Here is a 26,960-nt window from a genome sequence, read left to right as displayed (position 1 = left end):
TTGTTTGTATGTATGTATACACACGTGCATTATGTATGTGTCTCTGTGTATATATGTGGACATGTTTATGTATTTATACATAAACCTACAGGGGTCTGTGTGTGTATGTATGTATGTATGTATGTATGTATGTATGTATGTATGTAATATAAAGTGGGGTTAGGAAGTTAGAAAGTGGAGTCTTGGAGTTAGTAAGATTTGGGGTCAAATTCCACTCTGACACTTCCCAAATGAGTGACCAGGAGCAAGTCACTTAATCTCCAAGCCTCTGAAAACTCTGTTAAGATTAACCTTTTAAGTTATAAACTAGTTTTGATCTGCCTTGTTTTCAAACCCAATAAATGCTTGATTTATTGTTGTATTGATATGTGCAAATACATGCCTATAAATGATGGATATATTTTTGAGGAGGTGAAGGGCTTTGAGAGTCCTTTTTAACCATGGATGATAGCCTTCTGTGTAAGTTATGCTTGATGTACTCTATCATGGCCACTTACATTGCTACAATGTTTTCTGGGTTATTTAAACACAGCAATTTGGCACTCAGAGAGATTCAGAACAGCTGTCTGAAATCAGTAAAAATTACCTCAGGACTTTTATACAAATCTGGTACACTCACCTTCAGAAAGCATATCTGTGCTGGCTTCCCGAAAAGAAACTTGGTCGATGATTTCTTCCAAATCCTTCATTATCATTTTTCCTACAGCACATTGGCTCAAGAAAGCCAAGTCACTTTGATGATTGGCTCTGACTGAATACCTTTTTTTTCCATGAAACAATTGATTCAAACAAGTAGAAACATCCACTCAATGAGGACGATCTTGTCTTGGAAGCTAGTTGAGTTTTTAAATGTTAATATATTTTAATAATTATCTATGTTAAATTAATAATATTTATATATTTAATAGTTATACATGCATATATAATATACACGCTTCTTATATACATACATGCACACATATAATACATATACACACAGGTCTGTCTGTGTTCATCCTCCATTTTCGAAGAAAACCATGACATCAGAGAAATGATGACATGACTTGCACTTCACTTTGTTTAGAGTGAGGGAGAACTGTGTAAGGTCACCTGCCTCACTTTCCCCTTCTGAGCCATCTGGATCCAGTCACCAGATATTTATCCTATGGATCCCTTCTCAGAATAGTGAATTTTTAAATAGTTCCCAATTGAAGAAAGTATCATGCTGTAAGAACTCCAGTTGGAAGATCATTGGCAGAATCATTTTGAAAGATTACTATAGATTTCAGCAATTGTACAAAATAACTCTAATAAGAACCACCTCTACCTGCTAAAAGCTACAAAATTTTAGATACAAACTTGTTAAGGTTTCTGTATGTGTGTGTGTGTGTGTGTGTGTTCATGCATGCCCACAATAGTGAGAGGTGGGATATTGACAGAACTTGTAAAGACCAAGGGCAAAGAAAATCTCCTATGAAAATTGTTCATTCAGTTCAGATGTTATTTTCATCAAGATGGGTAAGTTGTAGACTCCCATCATCCAATGCAGATGAACAGCTCACCTGTAGCTTGTAGTCTTGGAGAGCTGCAAGAGGGTACATTTATGCAAGAAAATAAAATAACCCACAAAGTTAGTGCAGCTCAATTAAACCTTTCAACAACAGAAGGATGAATGGAAGCAATGATTCCACATTGGATGGTTTATTTTCTGCAGTTTGAGTTTCATCAAATTAAAAAAAAAAACTTGAAAAGGATTTGCAAAGTAGCTGCAATTGAAAATGAAGCCTCTAAATTAGACACTCTTGTAAATTACATAGAAGAGCCAGACTCAAATGGCCAAGTACATGCTGCCAACCTATCATTAGAAACATAATTTCTTTGTGATTTGGCAAATGTCTAGATTAAACATCATCTTCTGAGTATCTTCAAAATATAACAGGTCTCAAAGGCTAAAAAATCCCTTTTTTTTCTATGAATTTTAACCAGTTGAATGTTTCTCAGTTGGCCAATCTACCTTCATAATTTGTGTGTTTTTGCATTTTATTTATCCAGGTTGTTTACATTGATCAAGGTAATAGCATAATTGCCAAATTGCTGCTTTCTGTGTTTCATAGATACAATTTAAATAGTCTTTTGATGTTCCTTTTCAGGCTAATAAATATAATACTCAATTCACTCACACTCTCATTTTCATTTAACTTTTGCTTTCGCAAATGAATGATTATAGGATGACAGATCAGGAGCTGGAAGGGACAACAGTTGTCATTTAATCCAAAATAGTAATTTTATAGAGGAGAAAACTGAGACCCATGGTGTCATATATGACTTTCCCAAGGTCTCAGGATGAGTAACTAGAAAAGCGAGGATTTGAATTATGGTTCTTTCCCAAATCCTATGTTCTTTTCACCACAACACAATTCCTAATGGCATTTGTGAGGTATATGTGGTTCCCATATCTTGTTGTTCGTCCATCATTTCAAAGAGGACTGATGACATTGTGGACTGATGTTTTGACTTGCACATGAATTAGATTTAAGTGAGACAGAGTTGCACCAAATCTTCAACCTCATTTTCTCTTCCAGAGTCATCAAAGTTTAGTGAGAAGACAAAAGCTGAGACAACTGGAGATGGCCCCTGCTGTAATGACTAAACTTGGTGTCTTCAAGTTCTGACTGAGCTCTAAGTGCTTCACAGCAGCTGTTCCAGCCACCTTCATGGATATCAAACAAATTGCCCTCATTGGCCCATTCTGCCAGGGGGGCGTCTTCACATGTTTGACTTCTCCCAAAATCAAAGATTTGAGGCTAAACTTGAGGAGGTTTAGCCCATCTTTTGTGATGGTTTTATTGAAATCTGGCCAATGCTCATGATAAAGCTTCTTCGAGTCATGGGTGAGAGTTGATTGAGCGATAGACACCAAAAATGAAGAGTCCTGAAAAAGATTCAATTAGACCTCACAACAGAGACACTGGTCCTCCTTGAACTCCCATGCACTGCTTTACAATTCAGAAAGTGAACATTGCTTGTAGATTTTTGTGGCATTTTTTCTGAGAACATCTCCAATTATTTTACATTACTATGTTTTAAGTATTAGGATTTTCAGGAATAATAATAGCTCATATTTGTAGAACACTTTATAGTTTACAAATATGATGGTAAAGGTGAATTGATAAAGAACATGCTTTAGAAGAAGAGGTTTGAGAGAATCCAAAAGTTCTCAATCTTAAATGATGAAATAATTATGATCTTGGACAAGTATTTGAAATCTGGGTATGGGGGACAGAAAGCATTTCTGTGGCAGATGTGCACTGATTCTTAGAACCCATCCACTGATTCTTGTCCAGCACCTAAGGGAAGTAGAACTTCTCAAATATGGTTTCAGTGAATCACATTAGTATGTTTTCTTTTTCTTTAACTAAAATAGCTAGAGTTTAGGAAACATTTTCAGTATTTTTTGTGCTCATTAAAAAGGTTTGATTTCAATATAAAAGCTCAACATTATAGGATTCATACTTATTTTTCTAGGCAAAAGTGTTATATGTTTTTGATGATTAAGAAATCAGAGAAAAGTAATAGCGGCTTATTGTTGTTACCATAATAGTAAGTGTCTGAGGCTGGATTTGAACTCAGGTTTTCCTGACTCAAGACCCAGTGCTCTATCCACTAAACCACCTAGCTGCCTCAGTCGTTACATTTTTTCCTAGAGCAATACTGAAATGCTTCTTACACTCACCCCCTCTAACAGAGGTGGCACTCTGATCCTTTAATACATGAGTAGATAATGAGGCACCCAGTGATGAAAGTACTATCCCATTCAATCAATGTCAGCTAATGAGGAGAAACTGAAGTAGCAGTCAGGCATTCAAAAAGTTTTCATCTCAGTTCAGGTGAAATGCCAGGTACTGAGGTGAAGTAATCTCCAGATTGCAGGTTAATTGAGTGAATTCAGCTCAATTAGGAAAAGCAGATGATGATTACCTAATGAGACATTTATAAACGGTGACCCAGAAGAAGTTAGTCCAACTCTTAGCCAGTAAGGTGACACAGAACAGAGACATTAAGGAGAAAATGATTCTGAAAGATTTTCTGTGTGACCTGTCATTGAAATTTCTCCAAGTAAGTCCTGAGTTAGTAGCCATCCGCCTAATGACTTAAGTCATCAATAAATACAGCCCTAAAGATGATTTTTAATATTTTCACCATCCAATTCATTTAAGATGATAGATCTAGGGCTAAAAGGAAGCTTAAAGATTATCTAGTAAAACTCTTTCATTTTATATATAAGGAAACTGAGGCCCACTAAAATTGTCTTGGCCAAGATCATACAAGTAGTAAGTATGAGAGGTGGGCTTTGTACCTGCCTCCACTGACTCCATAGTCTTGTTTTACTGCATTATACTACCTCCACGCAATGGTGCCAAGATATATCTTAGAGCTAGGAAGTTGCATGAGAATGATTCACTCTTTTTTTCTTGTTATGATGAAGAAATTGAAGTACTGATTGGTAAGAAAGATGAGCTTTATGTATCACTTTAAGTTTTAAAAGGTCCTTTCTTCATAATGGATTTAGGAAGTAGTATAATATTATACCCATTTTACAGATAAGGAAACAGAGACTGAGAGGTTAAGTAGCTTGTTCAAAGTGACAGAGTATATCACTAGTGACAGTATGAATGCAGAGCGAAAAAGTGAACCAGACATTCTGAGATGGAATAAAATAGTGTAAATTCCTGTTACCAGGGCAGAATTCAAAGCAGTTTGGTTTACTCAAGGAAAAAGACTGACTATAACTTCAGGATAGGGCAGCCAGGTGGCACAGTGAGGAAAAATGTCAGACCCGGAGTCAGGAACACTCTTCCTGAATTCAAATATGGCCTTAGACACTTACTAGCAGTGGGACTTTGGGAAAATCATTTGATCCTGTTTGTATCAGGTTCATCACCTGTAAAATGAACTGGAGAAGGAAATGGCAAACCTCTCTAGTATCTTGCCCTGAAAACCCCAAAAGGGGTCACATAGAGTTGGACACAAGTGAAACAACTTGGACAACAACAGTGGGTTTGAATCCTGGCTTTGATCTCAGTTGTGTGACTCTGAGTAAGTCAGTTTTCTTCTCTGAGACTCAGTTTCCTTATCTGTAAAATAGGGGGAAATTGTATCTATACTATTTTCTAAACAGGGTTCTTGGAAGGAAACATTTTGCAACCACAGTCATTCAATCAGTCAAAAACATGTATTAAGCACACAAAACCCTATGAAAATATGAGCTGTTATTGTCTAAGGAGGGAAGACTGTTACTCCCTGTTTTATCTCTGAGCTTAGAGTAGCTAACCTTTGAAATTCTTATACTGAAATGAGGAAGAATTGGAACAATCCCCCTCACCTTGTGTATCTTTTTCCATAAATGATTTAATAGCTACTCAAGTGGTATAATTTCCAATAATTCTATACATTATAAAATTTAGGTAAATTGCATATAATTACTTCTGCAAATTTCTAAAGTTTTTGAATATTTGTCATTTTAAGCATATTACAGCATGTTGAAATATTTTAATTCATGAGATTCTGTTTCTAAAAGAGAATGCCAATAGTAAAGTCTCCCATTTATGTTTCCACCTGTTCTGAACTTAAGAAAATTATATTTATTGCTTTGCTAATAGTTGAGAACCCCAATCAGTCAAATATAATGAGGTAAAAAGAGAGGATTAGCATTTGGAAATATACGAAAGATGGAGTCGTATATGAAACAACTTCATACAGCAAAGTTAAATTTAAGCAGAAATGGCAGTATATTTTTCCCTACTGAGAATGAGCTGGCATTAAAGAATAGGGTTCCTATTCTCACCACTTTGGTGCCCCAAGCCCTATCGATGTGACTTGTTTGTTATGAATTATAACTAGGACAAAGCAACCAGGCCTAAAGCACTGAATTTTTGAGTATTTCTAGTAATCGTATTTTTTGCAGCAATGTAGAAACAACTGAGATTAGGAACTGATAAGTAAGAATATATATTAAAAAATAGGAAACTATCAGGTGACATTATTTCTTTCCCATCCCTTTAATGATCTCCTCAGAAGTGACTTTAATGTATTCCTCCTTCTCAACTGAATTTAATTTGATAGTGAACTCCATACTGATTACCCACAGGACTGTTTTGTTTTCCCCAGGCACCAAAACTGATAATTATGACCCTCTCTGTTACTGAGCTCAAATGGTGGCAGAGCTAATATAGGGCAGAGTCATTAGGTAGGGGCATCTGTCGTTCTTCACAACAGGCTGCTGAAAATGTCACCTTCATTTAGCCAAAAACATAGCTCAGTGCTCATTGGAAAGGAAGATTCTGTGACAGTGAATTAGAGATCCCAGCAGGTCTCTCTCTCTCTCTGTTTTTTTTTTTTTTTTCCTGTAGGGAGAGAGGGTAGACCTGACTGACCCAGATATTTCCTTTCTAAAGACTTAAGTCCAGGACTCAATTTTCTTACCTATAAAATGAAGAGGGAGGGATAGATTATATAATATTCAACGTCTCTTTCAGGTCAGGATTTGTAGTTCAATAATTTTATTTTGTCTTATTTTAGTGATTTTTTTCCATCAATTTTCCCCCGTTACCTGTCCAGTGATTACACTTATCAGGTGGAATTTAAAAGAATGAGGGGGAAAAGCAGTTCAGAAAAAATAAAATGGACTATATCTGACAGTATTCACACCTGTATTCGCTTGTCTCTGCAATGGTTTTCATTTATGAATCAGATAGGTGGCACAACAGAGTACTGGCTCTAGAATGAGGAGGCTCTGAGTTCAAATCCCATTTCAGAAATTTACTAGCTCTGCGACCTTGAACATATTACTTTTCCTCTGTTTGCCTCAGTTTCTTCATCTGTAAAATGGTGATAATAGCACCTACCTCCCAAGAGGAACAAATGAGGTAATAAATATAAAAGTCTTGGCACAGTGATCTGCATGAACTAGAATCCGTGTAAATGCTGTTATTATTAAAAATATTTTGGCAAGATAGTCTATTAATACATAAAAATTATAGGTAAATAGCTTTCCATACTGAGAAACAGCATAGCAGAGTCCATAGAAGGCTAGCTCCACACTCAGGAAAGCCTTTATTCTAGTTCTGTCTTTGATACTTTGACTATGTGATCCTAGAGAAATCTCTTCACCCCAAGACAACTATCTAAATCTGTTAGGTCACAAAGCAGATGTTGATCTGCTTTGGCAGAGGGGATTTCATCATAGGGAATTTCCTATAACAATGAAGTCATAGACCCAAATTAAAAAAAAAAAAACTTTGCATATTACACTTGGCCACAGATAATCATGATATCCCTATGAAGGGGGAGGAGAGAGAGAGAGAGAGAGAGAGAGAGAGAGAGACAGAGACAGAGACAGAGACAGAGACAGAGACAGAGACAGAGACAGAGACACAGAGACAGAGAGACATGTGAGGCAACTTGAAGGATGTGTTAAGATGGGAAACTTGGCAAAATGGATAAAGGGACAACCCCGGAGGTAGAAAAATATGGGTTCAAGTCTTGTTTATAGCGATTGGAAGATGTGAAACCTTGGACGAGTCACTTCAACTCTAACATTTAACAACTATTTTTCACCCCTACCTCCCCAAAATATACTCAAGGCATACTTTTAATTTAATCTGCATTATTAACACTTTCTTAAGTTTAGACATTAAAAAAAAAAACACCAAATGAAGTCACATTTTGATTTGTTCATGCTAAAAAAAATTAATAACCGGCTTGTCCAAGCCAATCTGAATTGACTCCAGAATGCATTTGGCTGTCACTCATGTTGAGAATTCTCTTCCTTCTCACTGTTATCTCCCATCCTCCCTGATGGTCTTTAGGATTAACATCAAACCTGAACTTCAAGGCCTTCCTATCCTCCTTTCCCCATCACATTTTTTCGGTTACCTCCCTCATTCATTACCTTCCTTTTATTCTGTTTTATTGTGTATATGTCTGAATAATTCCATGTTGTCTCCCCTATTGTACCCTTAGCTCCTTGAGGGAAGGCACCGTTTCTGCCTTTCTTTATATCCCCAGTGTTTATTTAGTACAACTACTGATGCATAGTAGCACTTAATAAATGTTTGTTGGTGATGATAATGCTGAGATGGCATTTAGCTCCAACTCCCCTTCCCCACACCTCCTTTTATTTCCTTTTGCCGTACACCTGTGATACACTGAAATGATGAATTCTAAGTGTAGAAATCCTCTTCAGTAGTGCTGACTTGCTACTTTTTGTAAATTCATAATCTGAGAGAATTATGTGGAGCACTCAGTTTAAATCACTTAACTAGAGTCCCACAATTAGCAATTGTCAGAAGCTAGATTTGAACCAAGTTCCCAGACTCCAAGACTGGTTCTCTATACATCATGATTCATTACCTTACCTTAAGAACAAAGATTCTATTTATTATTTTATCATCATCATCATCATCATCTTCATCATCTTCTTCATCATCATCTTCATCTTCATCATCCTCATCCTCATCATCATCCTCATCATCATTATCATCATTATCATCATTATCATTGTAGAAATCTTCTTGACATACTTTTCCTAGCTTTACTTTGCATTCCCCAGACTTACCTACCATGTCTCAGATTTTTTTCTTGCCCTGGAAATCTCCTCTTTCCCTGTATCCTTCTCTGGAACATACTATACCCTGCAGGCCCCTTCTACCATGGCTGAGTTCCTCCAAGTACCTCCATTTTGAGGAAGGGTGCTCTAAGTATTCTTTGACTACCCCTGCCCCTCACTCTCTGGACTTCACCACCATGCCCCATGTGTGGTTATCTCCTACCTTCCCTTCCCCACTTATCATTTCCCTTTTATGTGTCATCTAACCCAGTAGAATATAAGTTCCCGGATGTCAGGAACTACTTTTTTACTTGTATTTTTAACTCCAGCTCTTAGCACAATGCCTGGCACATGCCAAGAGACTTTAGAATTATATGACTGCAAAAAATAATACAAAGAATGTGTCATTTGGTCTTTGGCAGTAAAATTTTAGTTGTTTACTGGTAATATATGCCTACAACTTTTCACTAAATTTATTTTGACATTTGCTTACCATAGATAGTGTTTGGTAGGATGCCTGTATTATACCTCATGGGAACCACATGTGTAATAAAACAAACTGATCATTTATTTTAGTAAATGTTACTTAACTGTGTCATAACACTCTACTCTGCAGAAATAAATACAGGAATAAATTAAGGAGGATCATTATTTTAGTTGCCTATGGGGAAAATTTCTTACCAGATCAGCAAGCTCCTTGTTTTGGATGAGTTCATTTTCTTTGGAAAAAATGAATAACTCAATTTCACATGAGAAATCAGGATCCTTTTCCTTAAAGATCAGAAACTTTCAGCTTGTATTTTGAATTCTTTACCCAAAAGGCTAACACAAAGCAAGAATAACAGCAGAATTCTACCTGATTCAACCTTTATTATGTTTTTCTTTTTTTTTTTTTTCCCCAAGACTTGGATAAAAATCCCCCCATATACATTCTCCTTTTGGATTCATTTTACTACTGTTGGTTTAAATGCAGATTTGGAGGAAATTACTCTATGTAGGATAAAGATCTCATATCTAAGATATATAAGGAAATGAATCAAATATATCTGTCTATAGATACAAAGATATAGTTACACATGGATATATCTACATAGACTATATATATGCTGTTGTTGGTCAGTTGTGTCTAACTTTCTGTGACACCACTTAGGGTTTTCTTGGCAAAGATCCCGGAATAGTTTGCATTTTCTTCTCCAGCTCATTTTATAGATGAAGAACTAAGGCAAACAAGGTTAAGTGACTTGTCCAAGCTCACACAGCTAGTAAGTATCTGAGGTCACATTTGAATTCAGGAAGATAAATTTTACTGATTCCCAGCCTAGTGCTCTATCCACTGTGTGTATGTATATATACATATATGTGTATGTGTGTACATACATACGTAGATACATATACATATACCTTTTCCCAAGAGAAAATGGATATTAAAATAGGATATTAATAGCTAGTTTTCAAAGGAAGAAACTCATAATATCAACAGTCATATAAAATGTTATAAAACACTAATATTTAGAGGAAGATAAATTAAGGCAACCTTGAGGTTTCACTTTACACCAGTCAGAGCCCCAATGATTATAAGAGAGTAAAAAGGCAAATGTTGGAGGGGCTGTAGAAAAAGAGGTACACTCGTGTAGATTTTGCTATGAAATTCTCCAGCTATTCTGGAAAACATTTTTAGCACTATACCTAGAAAACTGATGAACTGCACCAGTCCTTTAACTCAACTTATCATTCTAAGCCTATACCCCCAAAGAAATCAACGAAAGAGGAAAAGGACCAATATGGACAAAACTATTTGTAGCTGTTCTTTTTTATTAGTGAAAATTAGAAATTAAGAAGTTGTCCTCCTATTGGCAAATGGATAAACAAGTTATGGTATATGAAGGTAATGGAATATTATTGTGCAGAAGACATGGTAAAAATGCCAGTTTCTGAGGAAACTGGGAAGGTCTCGATGAAATGAAATAGACTGAAATTAGCAGTATTAGGTGAAAAACTTAGACAATAACAATAGTATAGAGAATAATGACTAAATGAATTTAAAAGAATACTATACATATTATATTTTATTAATATTGATCTATTAATATTAATAATAGAATATTAAATATTAAAATATTAAAAGAATATAATATGCTCATCAATGTAATGAAAAGAAAGATTTTAGAAGACTGAAGATGATACATACCATTCAATTCATGTCAGGGATGTCATGAACTTAAGAGAGAGAGAGAGAGGGAAAGAGAGAGAGAGGGAAGGAGAGGGAGGGAGGGAAAGAAGGAGGCAGGGAGAGAGAGATAGATAGATGGAGAGAGAGAGAGAGAGAGAGAGAGAGAGAGGGAGAGAGAGAGAGAGACTTTTTTAGTACATGGCAAGTTGGCAAGTGTTGGAATTTGTTTTTAGACACTGAATATTTATGGTAAACTTTTCATTTCATTTTATTTTTTGTTTTGTTTTTGTTGTGATTGTTCGGTGGAGGGCAAACAGGAGGAATAATTATAAAGAAAGTAGATAAATACGTCATCAAAGACATCATCCAAGTCACTGATAAGAATGATAAATAGTTCAGAGCAAAACAGAGATACTGAGGGTGATCTCTTGGTCTTCCTGCCAATTTGACATTGAAAATTCTCTATAGTGTAACAATTAAGCCATTTGTGGAACAATCAGTCAGACACCTCTGTAGACTATTGGTTCCTTAACTAAATATTGGAAATATGAAGAAAAAAAGTGAAATAATTCTTGCCCTCAAAGACATTACATTCTATCAGATTAAAAAAATATACATATAGATATATGAAATGTGTATAAATGAGAATATAGCAATAGGATTGAGAATGCACTGACACCTGGGGGAATCAGAAGGAGAATTATATCAAAGGTAGTACTTGAGTCTTGGAAAATATTTTGAAAATTGGATATTTTTAAAACTTGCAACTTTACAAAAACTAACCAAAATGCCAATAAGTATTCTTGGTTCTAGTAAATTATTAATGACATTTTATAAAATTGTATTCATAGCTTGTTCTTTTCATCCCTTAGTTAATTTATTCTGCTCTAAGTGAGCCATAGTTTGATGGAGTTAGCAGATATCTGATGAGATAATTATAATTGGAGATTCCATCACTGAAACTTTAATCAGTGGCTATTAATTCTTTTGTATTTTTTATAAAGAATAAACTTTTAAATTTTCTCAAGGTATCAGGACAATTAGTTTTATTAATTGCCTCTATGACCCCTATAAATAGTTAACAATGAATGATCAATAAGAATATTGGGTATGGGACTTCAATATTGAGCATAGCATTTAATTGGTCTAATCTGCAGTCCATCCGTTAATAGCGCTTGCAGCTCATACAACTCAATTTTCTCTTTCCACTTTGGATCTCTCTTCTATAGTTCAATTCCACTGCTCAATCTCTTCAAAATGTATTAAACTGGATATTCTCAATCTTAAATTTTTCCCAAGGAAATACAGCCTCTTCTAAAAGCTAATGAGTTGATGCAAGGTTATGTGAGAAAAAAGGATAACATTTTCTCTCATCTCAGAATCTACTTTGGTTCTTGGACATCCCAGAGGACATAGCTCTAGACCAAGAAGATGGGTACCCAAACCAAGATATACTTTTGATCATATACAGCTTGATAGATAGGGAGTTAATTGTGACCAAGATGCTATTAATGCATAGTAGCATGTTTATTTAGAATCATTTCTTTTAAATTTCAATCTGCACAAGGCATTAGGAAAATTATCTTTGATAATAGACACAATAACATCCATCAATAGTCAACAATAAATTACTGATAAAAAAAGATGAGATTAGACCTAAGAATCTAGGTTTATCTAAGATATCCAAGACAGAGTCACATTCCTGAAGTTGATGTGGAACTTAGCATGTCTCAGATAGTACAATGAACTATCACAAAACCCAAACAAAAACAGGAAAAAAAAAGGCAGAATATTAATTTTTTTAGGTCTGTTACCTAATTTTCATTTCTGTTCCCCAGATCTCATTTACTCCAAGGTCTATGCATGTTTAATTTAACTCAGCATCCTTAAACTTTCCTCCCTGGTAGCCTAAATGTGAAACAATGATACTTTAAGACTTTTTAAAGCAACAAATATGTGAAATATGTTTGAATAATGATTACTTTGTGTTCTTCACAGAAATTCACAAAATAAAACTGTTGATGGGCCTCCTTGAAACATGTTATCATGCAGTCGATTGATTCTCAGTTTCAGTTCCATTGTTGAATGAGCTTATGTCACCCTGGAAAGGCTTTGTGTTTAGTCCTGGTAGCAATGTATATGTCTGTTGGCCCCTTAATTTTAGTTAATTTCCCAACTAATTTTAAAGAAGTTGCTTACCACATTGACTCCAGAATGATTATTTTTTCCTAATATAATAACTCTTAAATATTATATAACACATCATTATATTTATAACCTTGGAATACACTTAACAATATAATTATAGTCTTGAAATATTGATATTTTCTAAAAAAAAATCAATGTGGTTAATACTTTGTGAAAATTCAAAATTAAAAAAAAAAATCTACAGATCTATAGCTGGATTTTTTTTTTCCTGCTCAAGAAAAGTGTGATACAAAAATAGGCATTTAGCCTGTAGGATGTACAATGGCATATTCCAAGACTCAAGATTTTCATGCGCCTCCAAGCAAACAGGTAGGGGGAAAAAATTGCCAGCAATCACCATGGTTTCCAGGGAATATCTTATGTTTTACATAACAACATATATAATTGATATAAAATTGGTTGCTTTCTCAAGGAGAAGGAAGGGAAAAGAAGGAGAGCATTTGAAACTCAAATTTAAAAAACAATTATTTTTATATGTAATTTTAAATATTTAATGAATAAATGAAATCTATTTAAATTTTTTTTAAAAAATGTCCTTTGAAAAAGAACTACATATTAAGTACTCATTATATGGTGGTTTCAACAAAGGATACTGTCAAGAAGTATTCATGGACATGAATATGTTGGTATCTCCACATCTTAGGACCTGGATAAAGGACTAGGTTATAAATACTAGGGTATAAATGCTTTCATTTTACACTTGCTAGACTGACAGATTCTTCATGATGGCTTCCAGTCAGGTCTGTATTCTTACCAGCACTGATTAAAAAACACCCAGAAACAAAACATCAGCTAACCTGAGGGAAACTTCACTAGGTATTGAACATATACATATAAACAAAAGATAGCTCTTGCTTTCAATGAGATTACATTCTATTGATGGAATACAAATAAGTAGATATAAGATATTTATAAAATAAATGTACAGTGATTTCGTGAAGAGTGAATGATATTTATAACTAAGTGTCTCATAAGGAAATGACACCTAAGGAGAATGCTGAAAGGAGATCAGGGTTCTACGAGGCATCAGCAAAGAGAAAGAGCATTTGGGAATAAGGGACAGGTTAATTAAAGGCATGGAGGTCAGAGATGGAAACTTATGGAGAGGGAATATTAAGTAGGCTAGTTTGGTTATTTAGAATTGAAGCATAGAGTGTATAAGAGGAAATAATGTATAATAAATCTAGAAAGAAAGATTGGAGCCCAATTAGGAAAGGTTTTAAATGAGTTCATAACTTACCCTAAATGTATTACGCAGTCACTGATGATAGATAGGTGCACCTTTGGTAAAAAGATAGATAGACACATGCATAATACATATATGACAGATGATAGACACACACATGCTTACATAAATACATAGTCAGTCAATAAATGAGTATGTACTTCAAGTTCATCGTCTATAGAATAAAGAGATCAACACCAAAGCTGTGAGTTCCATCCCCTTTCTCAAGCCCAAGATCCTAAGTTTAGAACAGTCAGCCCATTAACACCAGCAATGCGCACTTGAAAGAATTTATTCTTATGATATTTACACAAAGAAGATTGAAAAAGCAGATCGAGACGTCCTCAAAAAATTCGCAGTTTAATGGGGGAAATAACACAAAAGAAAGCTGAGAAAACAAGGGGAAGAAGTTGGTTATGGGACCAATTGCAATAAAATAGAAACAAACAAGGCAAGTAGAAGAATTTACATGAGGCCACTAAAACCTACTTTGATGCTTTGCAACCACTACCATTTTAAGAAGGTAACTAGACAACAAATCAACAGACTTGATCATTGACCTGACTGTCTAGAAGGCAGATTTCATAATTAATCTGTTACTTTCATCAGGTAGTGAAAGATAGTGAAAAGAGCTCTAGATATGTAAATACCCTGACAGCAAGAATTGGTTCACTCTTGTTCTTGTATTCTTTACTCCTAAAATAGTTCTCAGAACAAAAATTGTACTAATAAATACACAGCAATCAATAAATAATAATTCCCCAAGATCAAAAAGTCTTTTTATAGATTAATTGATAGATGTAAGATCTTTGTATACCATCCAGATTTAGTACTCAGGAAAAACAGGTTATCTACTCAAAACTGAATATACTTATTTATACTTGCCTTACAATACCTGTTTGTCAAACATTTCTATTGCTATTTCCAACAGAGTGATAGACTTGAAGGATACAAATTTCCTCACAATGGGGAATTCCTATTTTCGCAACTTATTCCACCAATACCTTCTTTCCTTCACTCCTTCCTTTTTTCCTTCTTTCTTTCCCTTTCTTCTTCCTCCCTCCTTCTGATATTTCTCTTCACATTACAAATGTTCAATATGAAGCTCAATAAGTACACAAAAAAATTTGTTAATTCATAACACCAAAAGATCCTACATCTAAAACTTGAAGGCACCACAGAGGCCATTTTGGTCAGTCGCCAATTTTGCACATGAAGTAACTGAGGCGCAGTGAGGTTGTGACTTACTCAAGTTTGTGGAATTTGAATCTCTGAGTGCAGAGCCAATATTCTTTCTAACTCTATTATCAACCTCATGATTTTTATTAAACTGATCTTAAGGTTAGTCTCTCTATATACATTATATATATATATATATATGTATGTATGTATATATATACATCTATATATAAAGTTTATTTAGGTGGTTTTGAAAATTATTATAATAATACCAAATTGTTGTTAGATGTGATCATTTTAAGTCAATACATGAAGTAGTAGTACAATGAAGAGGTAGGGAAAACATGTCAAGTCTAAATCTATGATCATTTTTAATTTTTTTCCAAATTACCAGTTGTCTAACTTGGTCATGTTCATCTTAGCCAAGGAACAAATAGAATATTAATTAAGTTCCTTGATTTTTGCAATCTCTCATAAATATTTCTCCAGAATGATCAGCAGAGCATTGTGGGTAGCTGTGGAATGGCATAGTTCTCTTTGGAGGTCTGTCATTCCCAACATGTACAGGCCTTAGCCTGTTTTCTTTGTGACAGCTAATATTATCATCTCATTAGAAACTCAAACTGTTATTTGGAGGCTGGAACAGCCTTGTCCATGTTTGGTATTTTGGAGTAAAATGGGAAAGGCTGATTCATGAGTAAGCTCAACTTCATGCATTTTGCACAGCCTCTTTAAACTGCTTAATTCCCTGCAGTGAGCCTAGAGGGGCAGGGGCAGTTCACACCCACTGTGAAAATGGGTGTGTGGGGGGGAAGAATGAGAAAGAAAAAACATAAATATCTCATCTCCTTCAGTGGATCTCCTATAAGATACTATAGAAGGCCCACACCCAGGGTAAGTCCTAAACAGGGCTTTAGAATTGAGGAGGTCAAAAGAAAAACTGGGATTTCTGGAGCTTCCATATGGAAAGGAGTGGTCCAAAGTTGCAAGTCAGGCATGGGAGGAGACAGGACTGTTGGTGCTGGGAAAGCCCTTCCCAAATGACTAAGGCGTTCTTGTGCTACATGGATGTTCCCTCATCTATAAAATGAGGGAGAAAGTGAATTAGGTAGCCTCAAAAGACCCTTGTGATTCTAGACCTATATAACTCTATGGGTAATGCTGGTTAGTCTACCTGGGGCACAGTTTCCTGATCCATAAAATGAGGGCTGTGGACCAGATGGCATCTGAGATCCCTTCCAGCATTAGAGCTAGGTCTTATGTGTCAGGGCACTCTGCACACAAGCTCTACCGTAAATCAATCAGGATAACGCAGGTTATGTCCCTGTAGGAAGTCGGGTAAAGAAGCAGTAAGGCAGAAAGCTGAAAAGTGATAAAATAGAGGTTTTGTGTTGGAGAACAAAAAATCTTTCCAAAAATCAGGCCTGTCTGAAAGTGAAATATACTACCTTTGTTCACCCCCATTGGAGGTATTTAAATAAAGACAATCAACAAGTATTTATTAGGCACCTACTATATGAAAGGTACTATGGTTATGCACAAGGGATACAAAAAGGGGGAGCAACTAGGGAGATAGCATGTAAGTAACTACATACAAATAACATATACTGGATAAATTAGAGGTAATTAACAGAGGGAAGGCATTAGCATTAAAGTGAACTGGAAAAGACTTTTTGGAAAATATTGAATTTTAGCTGATACTCAAAGAAAGAAGAGAAATGGAAATGAGCAGGGAGATCATTCTAGGCATAAGAAACAGTCAATGAAGACATAGAGTTGGGAGATAGGATATCTTAGTGAGGAATAGTCAGGAAGCCGATGTCTTTGGATCAAAGGGTTGTTTGCAGGGGTTGATTGACTGTTGTCCTTCATTCTCAAAGAGGACATAATGATATTACTGTGCAAAGATCAAGTTTCAGTGTGTCTGACTGTCGCTGATTAGACCAATACAAGCTCAGAATGCTTTACCATGGGTCAGGAAGAAATAGTCTGTGTGCACATGAGGGGTAGATTCTCTAAATTTGTGCATCCTGTGTTTCTTTTGAGATGTTTCAATTTTGCTTTGCTCACAGAGCACAGCAACCTCTCTGATGTGGTCATGCCATACTGTACAGTCCTGTGCCAGTGTCTCCCGTGTCACACAATCAAATTCCAAAGTTTTTGAGAGAAATCTTGAGAGTGTCCTTGCGTCACTTCTTCTGACCACCATGTGATTGCCTACCCTGTGTGAGTTTTCCCTAAAATAGTCTTTTTGGAAAGCATACATTTTGCATTCAAACAACATGACCAGCTCATCAGAGTTGTGCTCTCTGAAGCATAGTTTGAATGCTTGGCAGTTTAGTTTGAATAAGGACCTCAGTGTCTGGTACCTTATCCTGCCAGGTGATCTTCAGAATCTTCCTAAGACAACTCAAATGAAAGCGATTCAGTTTCCTGGCATGGTGCTAGTATACTGTCCATGTTCCACAGGCATACAACAATGAGGTCAATACAACAGCTCTGTAGACCTTCAGTATGGAAGTCAGTCTAATACCTCTTCTCTCTCATGCTTTCCTTCAGAGCCTTCCAAACACTGAGTTAGCTCTGGCAATTCATGTATCAACTTCATTATCAATGCGTATGGGAAGATGGGAAATGGTGAGAAGGAACCAGGTTATGAAAGACTTTGATTGACAACCAGAGGATTTTATATTTGATTCTGGATATGATAGGAAGTCACTGGATTTATTGAATGGGGGAAAGGTGGGGGATAAAGTGATATCATTAGATCTGAACTTTGGGAAGATCAATTAGGTAACTAATTAGGAAAGATCAGAGGCAGGGAAACCAATCAAAGAATGTATGACCATTTGTCCAGAATGCTATAATGTAGATAGGTGGTACAATGGACAGAGTACCAGGCCTCAAGTCAGGAAGACATATCTTCCTAAGTTCAAATCTGGTCTCAGAAACTTTTTAACTGTGTGACCCTGGACAAGCCATTTAACTTTGTTCAGCTTAGTTCCTCATCTGTAAAATGAGCTGGAGAAGGAAATGGCAAATCATTCCATTTGTTGTTTATTACATTTTGTTTTCTAAGAGGACCAATGACATCATGGGGTGATGTCTTGACGCATGCATGAACTGGATCGAAGTGAGGCAGAACTGCATGAAATCATCAGCCTCACTCTTTTCTGAGTCATAGTAGACCAGAGACAAGACAAAAATTAAGACAACTGGCAACGGTCCAGAATGCAGTGGATGACCTTGGTATCATCGAGGTCTGGCCAAGCTCTAGCACTCCCCAGAACCTGTGTCAGTCTCTTTAATGACTGTTGGGATAAATTGTTCTCATCAGCCAGTCCTGCCAGGAAAAATTTTCACATACTTTGGGTAGATATCCCCCAACTCACTGAAGGATTTGAGGGCTATCAGTTACCTTCAATCAGATCTCAATCATCTCTTGAGGTGTTTTTTTCCAGGGAATGGATGCTACATTTACTACAGCTTCTTAGAGAAACAGGTGAGAGTTGGATGAAAGATAGGAATCAATGGTGGATGAGCATCCCTAACAAGGCTTAGGTGAGCCCTCACACCAGAGGTACTAGTCCTCCCTGAATACTCCAGTATCTTTGCCAAAAAAATCCTAATTGGAGTCATGAAGAGTTGCACATCACTGAAACAACTGAACAGCAACAAAGATTTCCTTTGGAAATAGCTTAGACTTCATGGCTTTGAGTTCCTTAAAATTCTGAAATTTTGGCTTATCAAGAAACATGAAAGCAAACAATCTAGTTCTCAGACAATCCCATTGGTAAAAATGAACTAGATTGTTTGCTTTCATGTTTCTTGATAACCCAAAATTTCAGAATTTTAAAGGAACTCAAAGCCATGTAGTCTAAGTTACTTCCAAAGGAAATCTTTGTTGTTCAGTTGTTTCAGTCAGCATTTGAAAACAACATAGGAACACCTCTTTAGTTAACCTGTAATTTGGAAGGAAAAAAAAAAACAGAAAAAAACCCTTGGAGTAGCTTCAACTCTCAGGTAATGAGGAGCTGTAAACCAGTCCAGTGCCTGAAACTTATATAAAAGAGACTTCCATAACACCAGCAGATCCCATAAATGGGTAGTTCTGTGCTGAAAAGGTTTTCCTATAGAAGTCCGGATGGATATTGTCATAGAGTTACTAGCATTGAAACATAATTCTTTCAGGTGATTTATGTATGTGACCATAAAATCAGGCCCCTCTTTTTTGAGTATTGAGCAGTTGGGTTTCAAATAGGGCAACTTAGAAGTATTCATCATCCAGTCTCCTGACCCTTTACGGTAATAAAGAAACTGGTTTCAGTGACATACCGATAGGAAAGGGAAAGTTCCAACATGGGTAAAGCAATAAAAGGGATGATGGACTGACACCAAAGAAATCTTGAACAAGATTTAACAGGGCTGGATTGAAGCATGAGCAATTATTTGGGCAGTGTGTAGGTTTTCTTGTTTTAATTTATGACCCTTAATCACCAGGGAGAAAATTCACTCCCAAGAGAATGCTGTCATATTTATAACCATTAATCTGGAGGGATTCAGGTGGATGGCAACTTTTCACACATGGTTATCTCCTTCTTGAAAGAAGGTAGAGGTATTCTCTTTCTTTCCTGGAAGCTTTCTTAGTAATGTTATTTGGAGTTTTAAAAAGCTGAGCCAGTAGAAGACAGTCTAAATTTTACTATGTCCAAAAAGAATAAACAAAAGGACAAATACAAAACATTTGGAAGAGAGCCTAAGAAAAGAATCACCATGTCTAGGCCTGTTTCCTCATTCACTATGTCTGTAGTTGTGTTTATTTTTGCTTTTCTGCTAAACAATGGTTCTGGGGAAATGGAACCCCAGGTCCTCTGGAAGGAGATGGAGATGAGTTGCTGATCAGCATTCTGAAGAGTCATTACAGAGTGGTCTAAACTTCTACAACCTCTACACAAGAGAAAAAAATCAGCTGGCGTATCTGGGTGTGGGCAGCAGTTTCATAACTGCAATCAGATAATCTTATGAAATGCTTCATACACGTTTGCTTCAAAACAGTGTTCTGCTTTGTGAAAGTTTCCAAATATCACATTTAAGGTCTAAATATATGAACTAAAGATATTTGTGGGTTCAAGTTTCTTTTCCTGTGGCTTCCCATGATTCAGGCTGAGCCTGTGACTTGAGTGAAAAAATACAACTGCTAGAAAGTGTCACGCAACTGAGATACAAAATCTTAACGCCCCTCAAATCCACTTACTGGGGACTTACCTAAAAATAACAGCTCTAAAGGCCACTCCTTAAAAGATCTGCATCATAAAATCTACCCTAAGACAAGTTGAGCTGGGGAATATAGATGCATATTTCTTCCTTCCTTCCTTCCTCTCTCTTTCTTTCTTTCTTTCCTTCTTTCTTTTTATCCTTTCCTTGCCCCTTTCCTTCCCTCCTTCCATCCTTTACCTTCCAATGTTCCTTCCCCTTCCCTCCTTCCTTTTATCTTTCCTTCCTTCTCCCTTCCTTCTCTCCTTCCTCCCTTCCTTTCTTCCTCTTTTCTCTTTCTTTCTTCCTTTTTCTTTTTTCTTTCTTTCTCTCTCTCTTTCTCTTTCTTCTTTCCTTTCCTCCTTCCCTTCTTTTCTCCCTTTCTCCCTTCTTTGCTTTCTTCTCTCCCTCCTTCCTTTCATTTTTTCCTTCCTTCCTTCCTTCTTTCTTTTTTTCTTCTGCTTTTTTCTTCCTTCCTTTCTGCCCTCTCTTCTTCTTCCCTTCCCTTCCCTTCCTATCCCTCTTTCTTTTTTCCCCTTCTTCCCTCCCTCCTTTCTCTCCTCCTATAGAGAGTGGTGTGTGGTATGGTGTGGTGCGGTGTGGTGTGGTGTGGTGTGGTGTGTGTGTGTGTGTGTGTTTGTACATGTGTGGGATGTGTGGTATTAATGACAGAGGAAAGTTAGATCAAGGTCTTAAAGATGAAGATTTTTAATAATGATATTGAATGTTACAAATCTCACAAATTAGGTAATAATAGCGGAAACAATGGCTCAATTTAGCTAACAATTTTAAAGTTTAAGAGGCTGAAAGACAGCTTGGTATAGTGGATAGATAACTGGCCTCAGAGCCAGGAAGACCTACATTTGAGCACCACCTCTAGCACATATTTGGCAGAAAAAACTAGGCAAGTCACTTTAAATTTCAGTGCCCTAGATAATTCTCTAAATGGATAAGTTGCAAAGAAGATGTTAACTTGCACTGATAGATGGAATATTCTCAGCTGAGAGTTCTCCATATCAGGAAAAAAGAAATCCATTATCCATTCTTTTATCCTGTCAAATTTTTTACATGTATAACAGAGGGAATCTTGCAGGTCATCTACTTTAATTCTTTTAGTTACTAATGGAAGTCCAGAGAGGTCAACATACTTGCCCAACCACTCAGGTGGTGAGGGGCAACTTCAGATTCTACCTGTAGTCACAGGATTCCAAGTTCCTAGGTACAAGTTCAGTGCTCTTGCCAGCTCTCCACACTGCCTTGCTTCAGGCATAGAGGCTAGACATCACAGGGTGTGTTCAGAGAATTATAATTGCTTCAGTCTGACTAGAGCCAAGTACAAGTGAAAGGGAGTGACATGATATAAGCTTGAGCACAGATCATTGAGAGTCGTTAATTTGGGACTGACTAGATTTCATTCTAGGTTCACTCTGAGGGGATCAGTGAATGCGATTGAGTAAAGAATAGTATGATCAAATCTCTATATTAGGAAAAATAACCTCCTAGTTATGGGGTATAGTATTGAATTGGAAGGTGGAGAGTAGGGGCCAGAGTAGAAGGGCAGGAAGAATATATAGATTATTGTAATGGTTTGGGAGAAAATGAACAAAAGCCTGAACTAGAGAGACAAATAAAAGAATGGAATACTTTTTCCATTTATTACTTGATGGAATTTTATGAGTGATTGAATGTGTTTCTGTGTCTGTGTGTGTATGTGTGTCTGTGTATTTGTACATATAAGAGTGGGGAAAGAGATGAATACAAATTGAGTCAAGTGTCAATCCTGCATAGTGTGGGAAATATCATGCCATTTATTTAAATGTACTGGACCAATCTGTCTTATGATACTGAAAATGTAAATGTTTAACATCTTTTGTGAGGATCCAAGGGTAGGGAATTGTTTTTTTCTCAGCACTCCCCAAACTGTCTTTGCTTAGGATTTGACCTGGCACTGATGACACAGAATATTCCAGATTTTAAATCTGGAAAGAAGGAGCCAGACATATCAAGGAGAAGATGCTGAAGGTTATAGCATCCTAGTATAGCAAGGTCCCTCTAATGAAGCAAGTTCAAATTTGTCCTTTCTAGTTTCAATTAACTACATGGTACCTTTAAGTCTTGTTTCTGCTCAAGACGTAACACACAACTGAAAAGAGTTTATGAATGATGTGAAAAGTCTTAAGTCATTCCCTTGGTCCTCTTCTTGAAGGAAGGGCAAGGTACTGCATCAGTTGATAGAAGAAATGACTTTGGGCTTTTGATCTCTTGTTTCAATATTTCAGGGAAAATTATGTAATGCCAAGACTTTCAGTGAGGGGTGGGGAAATGTTGAATTTCTCCATTCCATTATCGTGCAACCTCACCTCTATGGCATCTACTTCTAGAGAACTCAATGGGTTGTTCCTTCAACCCCTCAATATTTTATATTTGTTTTTATTTTCTTGATCTTGGGTAAATGGGTATCTATCCAAGATCAACATATTCAGGATTGGAAATCACCTTGTGGGTAAGAGAAGTCTGGTAGTCCCAAGGCCTATTAAGTTGCAACTGAATGATGAGAAGGCAGGAGTCTCTGGTAATTATCCCACTGCTTCTGGTGAGAACAGCCAAAAAGAAAAAGAAAAAAAGGGGATTAGCCTAAACCTGAATTGACAGCTATTGGGACAAGCAGAGCTGAGGCAAAATACAGAAAGCCTAATTATTAGACCTGCCAATTGCTTTATATTCTAATGAGGTTGAGGAAACAAACTTCGAGCAGATTATAACAGCAAGTATTAGTTAAGTCATTGAATCCTATTTTTAACTTGTTCTCATAATGTACTCTGTGTCTTTTGTATTTAGCTGTTCTTTTGTGTGTAGGAATATATTACTTCTATTCCATATGCATACAGCATATTGAGTACATTTTTATCTCTCCCTTTTTGGGAGAAGCCCTAAGTTTTGAACCACAATCTAAGCTATTAAAAAAATATCCCCAAGGTTTTTTGCTAGGGATTTAATGAGCTAAAGAAAATACGAAGAGGAAGCAGCATTTCCCTTTCGTTGGCAGCCAGGTTCTTTAGGCCTGAAGCTAGTTCAAATTATATGCCTAGATAAAGTACAAGGAGTGGGTTTAATAAGGCAGCCCTTGTGGGTCCAACAATAACTTCTAAAGGTTAAGTACAAAAAAAAAATCCACTTGATTCACAGGCAATAACCTAGCTCCCCCATTGCCTATGCCTCCTTAAGACGGGGCTGGCAAGTCAGCTTATACTTTTGAATATCATTGTATAATACAAAAAAATGAAAAGTTTTATGAGGCCCAGGTTTGATGAGTAATGGAGAGAAGTCAAGAAATCAAAGTATACACAAGAGAAGTCTGAATAAAAGAGGTGAGATGGAATCCTCCAGCTGAGTTCAGACTGATAGCAGGAAATCCATTCATCACTCATCACAGCCATGACAGGCCCATCATTGCATTTTCTTTATATCATTTCCTTTCATATAATTTCTTCTGTATAAGTTAATATTAGCAATATATTGCAGGTACTTTTGGCCCACAACCTGTCTCTCAATTTGCTCTTGATTCACCCTTAATTTTGATTCATTGTGGATTCGGATATTCCATGACGCACTCTCACACAACATTCAAAGAAGAACCTTGAGAGAGTACAAGATACTCTCCCCTCCTCCTCCTCCTCCTACTTGATATCAAAAGAAAAGAGAAAGGAGAGATAGGAGAAGGGAGAGGAGAGAAAGACAGGAAAGAAAGGAGAATCCACATAAATTGAATGGGAAAACCATGATAAAGTCCAATCAACTTGTTATATTTTCCTCCCACTTCATTTGCTTTTCAGGGAGACTAGTGCATTATTTAGAGGCAACAGGTACCATGTATATAGGATCCATTCCAAATGGTTTGAAATGTTTCTGATGGCAAAGAATATTTATTACTTTGGATGAAAGGATAATGATGTAGCAAGTATAGATATCAACTGGAATTTGGGATAGTGAATTTCTTCTACTCATTCCTTTTAATAAAGGTATTCTGAAATGCATCTAAAAAAGACACATACCTCTGCTCTCTCAAAATGAAGATCCAAGAATTAGAACTAGGTGAAGTATTAGAAATCTGATCATTGCATTAAATCAAATGGCTTCATTAGTCTCTTATTTCATTTTCTGGAGTGTTTTCTGCATTCCAGATTTGACTCATTGGTAGCTATATTGGTATCCTTGAACAAAATTCATACTTTACTTTAGTGTTTTTCATAATCATACAGTAGTCTTCCTTCTCATGAAAATAAGTTTATGGTATTTATCTCCAAATAACTTAATTGTAGTAGGGACTTCTTAATTTACTTTTGCCTTGTGTTTTAATTAATCAATATTAATCATCATTATAATGACTCTTCCCAGTACAAAGTTCTGTAAATTAATAGACATCATTTTTGTTCCTTTTTAAAGAAAGATATTTTAAAGAATATACTTCTTTAGATTTTTAAAGTATGTTGCAGATAAAAATTCATCTGAATTTTCTCTATTCCACTTTGACTATCCACAGTTGACATTCTACTCTGATGCCTCATTGTGGCATGTATATGAACATGTATACATGGCATGTACATTTCTTCAATGCCATGTTGGGAAGACAGCTTTGGAAACCTCTATTAAACTGGAAAATTTAGGTCTCATGCCAATTGTCTATATGTCTGCCATATAAGGGACAACCTGCTGAAGATCAGAGAGACTAATCATGAAACTGACTGATATTAGATTCAGTAGAAAGAGTCTGGAATTGGATCAGTGGGACTTGGCTTCACATTCCAGGTATAACACTTGTGTGATCTTAAGTGAAACACATCAACTTTTTGCACCTAAGTTTTCTTATCTGTAAAAATGAAGGTATGAGATTCATACTAAGGGGACTTTCAGCTTTAAATCTATGATACAAGGATGGATTTTTTTTTAAGCAAATGACTTTTTGAAGACTTTTAAAATGAAGTAAAGAAATGACATCCACTTTGATAGAGGGATCGATCAATTAGTCAACCCACAAGCATTCATTAAATACATTTTATGTGCCTGACCCTGCCCTAAAAGATGGAGCAACAAAGACAAAAATGAAACAATTCTTGCCTTCACAAAGTTTACATTGTGTCCAAGGGATAACACATACACTTCACAAGTATATACAAAATAATTAGAAATTAATATATGGTACTTTGGGGTAGTTTGGGGAAATTTGGGTGCTTAAACTGAGTTTGGAAGGAAAGTGTGTATTTTTAAGAAACAGAAGTCAATAGGGACAGTATTCTACACACAAGGGTAACTAGTACAAAGGTAAGGAGAAAGGAAATAGAATATCATGTGTGATAAATAGCTAGTGGGTCACTTTGACTAAAATATAAAGTCTATGAAGAGGAATAATGAGATTGGAAAGGCAACTTAGGGCCAGGTTGTGAAGGCTTTTCAAGGCCAAACAGGAAATTCTATTTATCAATTGAGGTAATAGGAAGCCACCAGAGTTTACTGAGTAGGAAAGTTACAGAATGACATATTTAGGAAAATGACTCTGGTGAAATCACAGGTACTTGGACTCTTAGGAAGCTATAGCTGTGTAATCATAGATAATACAGGTAGGCATATAAACTACGGCCCATTTGCCAAATGCCTTTAGGAAACCTGAGTTATCCCACTAAAAAACAGACCTAAGGCAAGTCAATTACTATGAGTAATGCTTTAAAAGATCTGATGTAGATTATAACCTCTCCACCCCTTAGTAGATGATTTTCGTGAGTTACCATGGACAAAAAAAAAAAAAAAAAATAAGAATAATCTCCTTGTACGTAACCTTTTAATGATGTCTCTCAACACTTACCTAGACTTATCCTCAGATGACACTTCTCAAGGCTGTGGCTAGGATTGTAGGAACTCTTATGGTTTGTGTTTTGGGGGAACAGACTTTTTGAGACCAAAATTGAACACAATAAAATAACAAGGAATTATAGTAAGATGGTGTTGGGAAAAATATTCAGAACAAAAAAATATTGAACATGTTTTGTCTTTCTCATTACATTTCCCTGCGTTCCCATGGACAGAACAATAATATTCAATTTTGGCACCAAGGGCAATCACTGCAAACATGTCCCCCAAAATAAAATTTGCAAATCACCACATGAAAACAACAGAAAAAATAATTCACTTGGGTGAATGAAAATCAGTTATAGTTGCTTGTGTTAAATTTTTGTGCCTCTTCCCCTCCACCTCCGTTAATATGTCCTTTTCATTTTGCCTTAGATTCATCTGTATTCAAAAGTATCTTTTTTATGAGAGAGCTTTATTGTAGTTAATATGGAAAA

At 36.1% G+C, this 26,960-nt stretch overlaps 1 long non-coding RNA gene across 2 annotated transcripts in view; it reads left to right on the top strand.

Moving 5' to 3' along the window:
- Nucleotides 1–8,171, top strand: part of LOC140534449 (uncharacterized) — a 54,411-nt gene extending 46,240 nt beyond the window's left edge. For both annotated transcript variants that reach the window (XR_011977317.1, XR_011977316.1), the window contains exon 3: nucleotides 2,562–8,171. This is a non-coding gene — a long non-coding RNA (uncharacterized lncRNA). The remainder of the gene's footprint in view (nucleotides 1–2,561) is intronic.
- The last annotated feature ends 18,789 nt before the right edge of the window (nucleotides 8,172–26,960 follow it).

The sequence above is a fragment of the Notamacropus eugenii genome, chromosome 3 (genome assembly GCF_028372415.1).
Source record: "Notamacropus eugenii isolate mMacEug1 chromosome 3, mMacEug1.pri_v2, whole genome shotgun sequence".
In the NCBI taxonomy this organism is placed as follows: domain Eukaryota; kingdom Metazoa; phylum Chordata; class Mammalia; order Diprotodontia; family Macropodidae; genus Notamacropus; species Notamacropus eugenii.
This window is presented reverse-complemented; position numbering and strand designations above follow the sequence as displayed.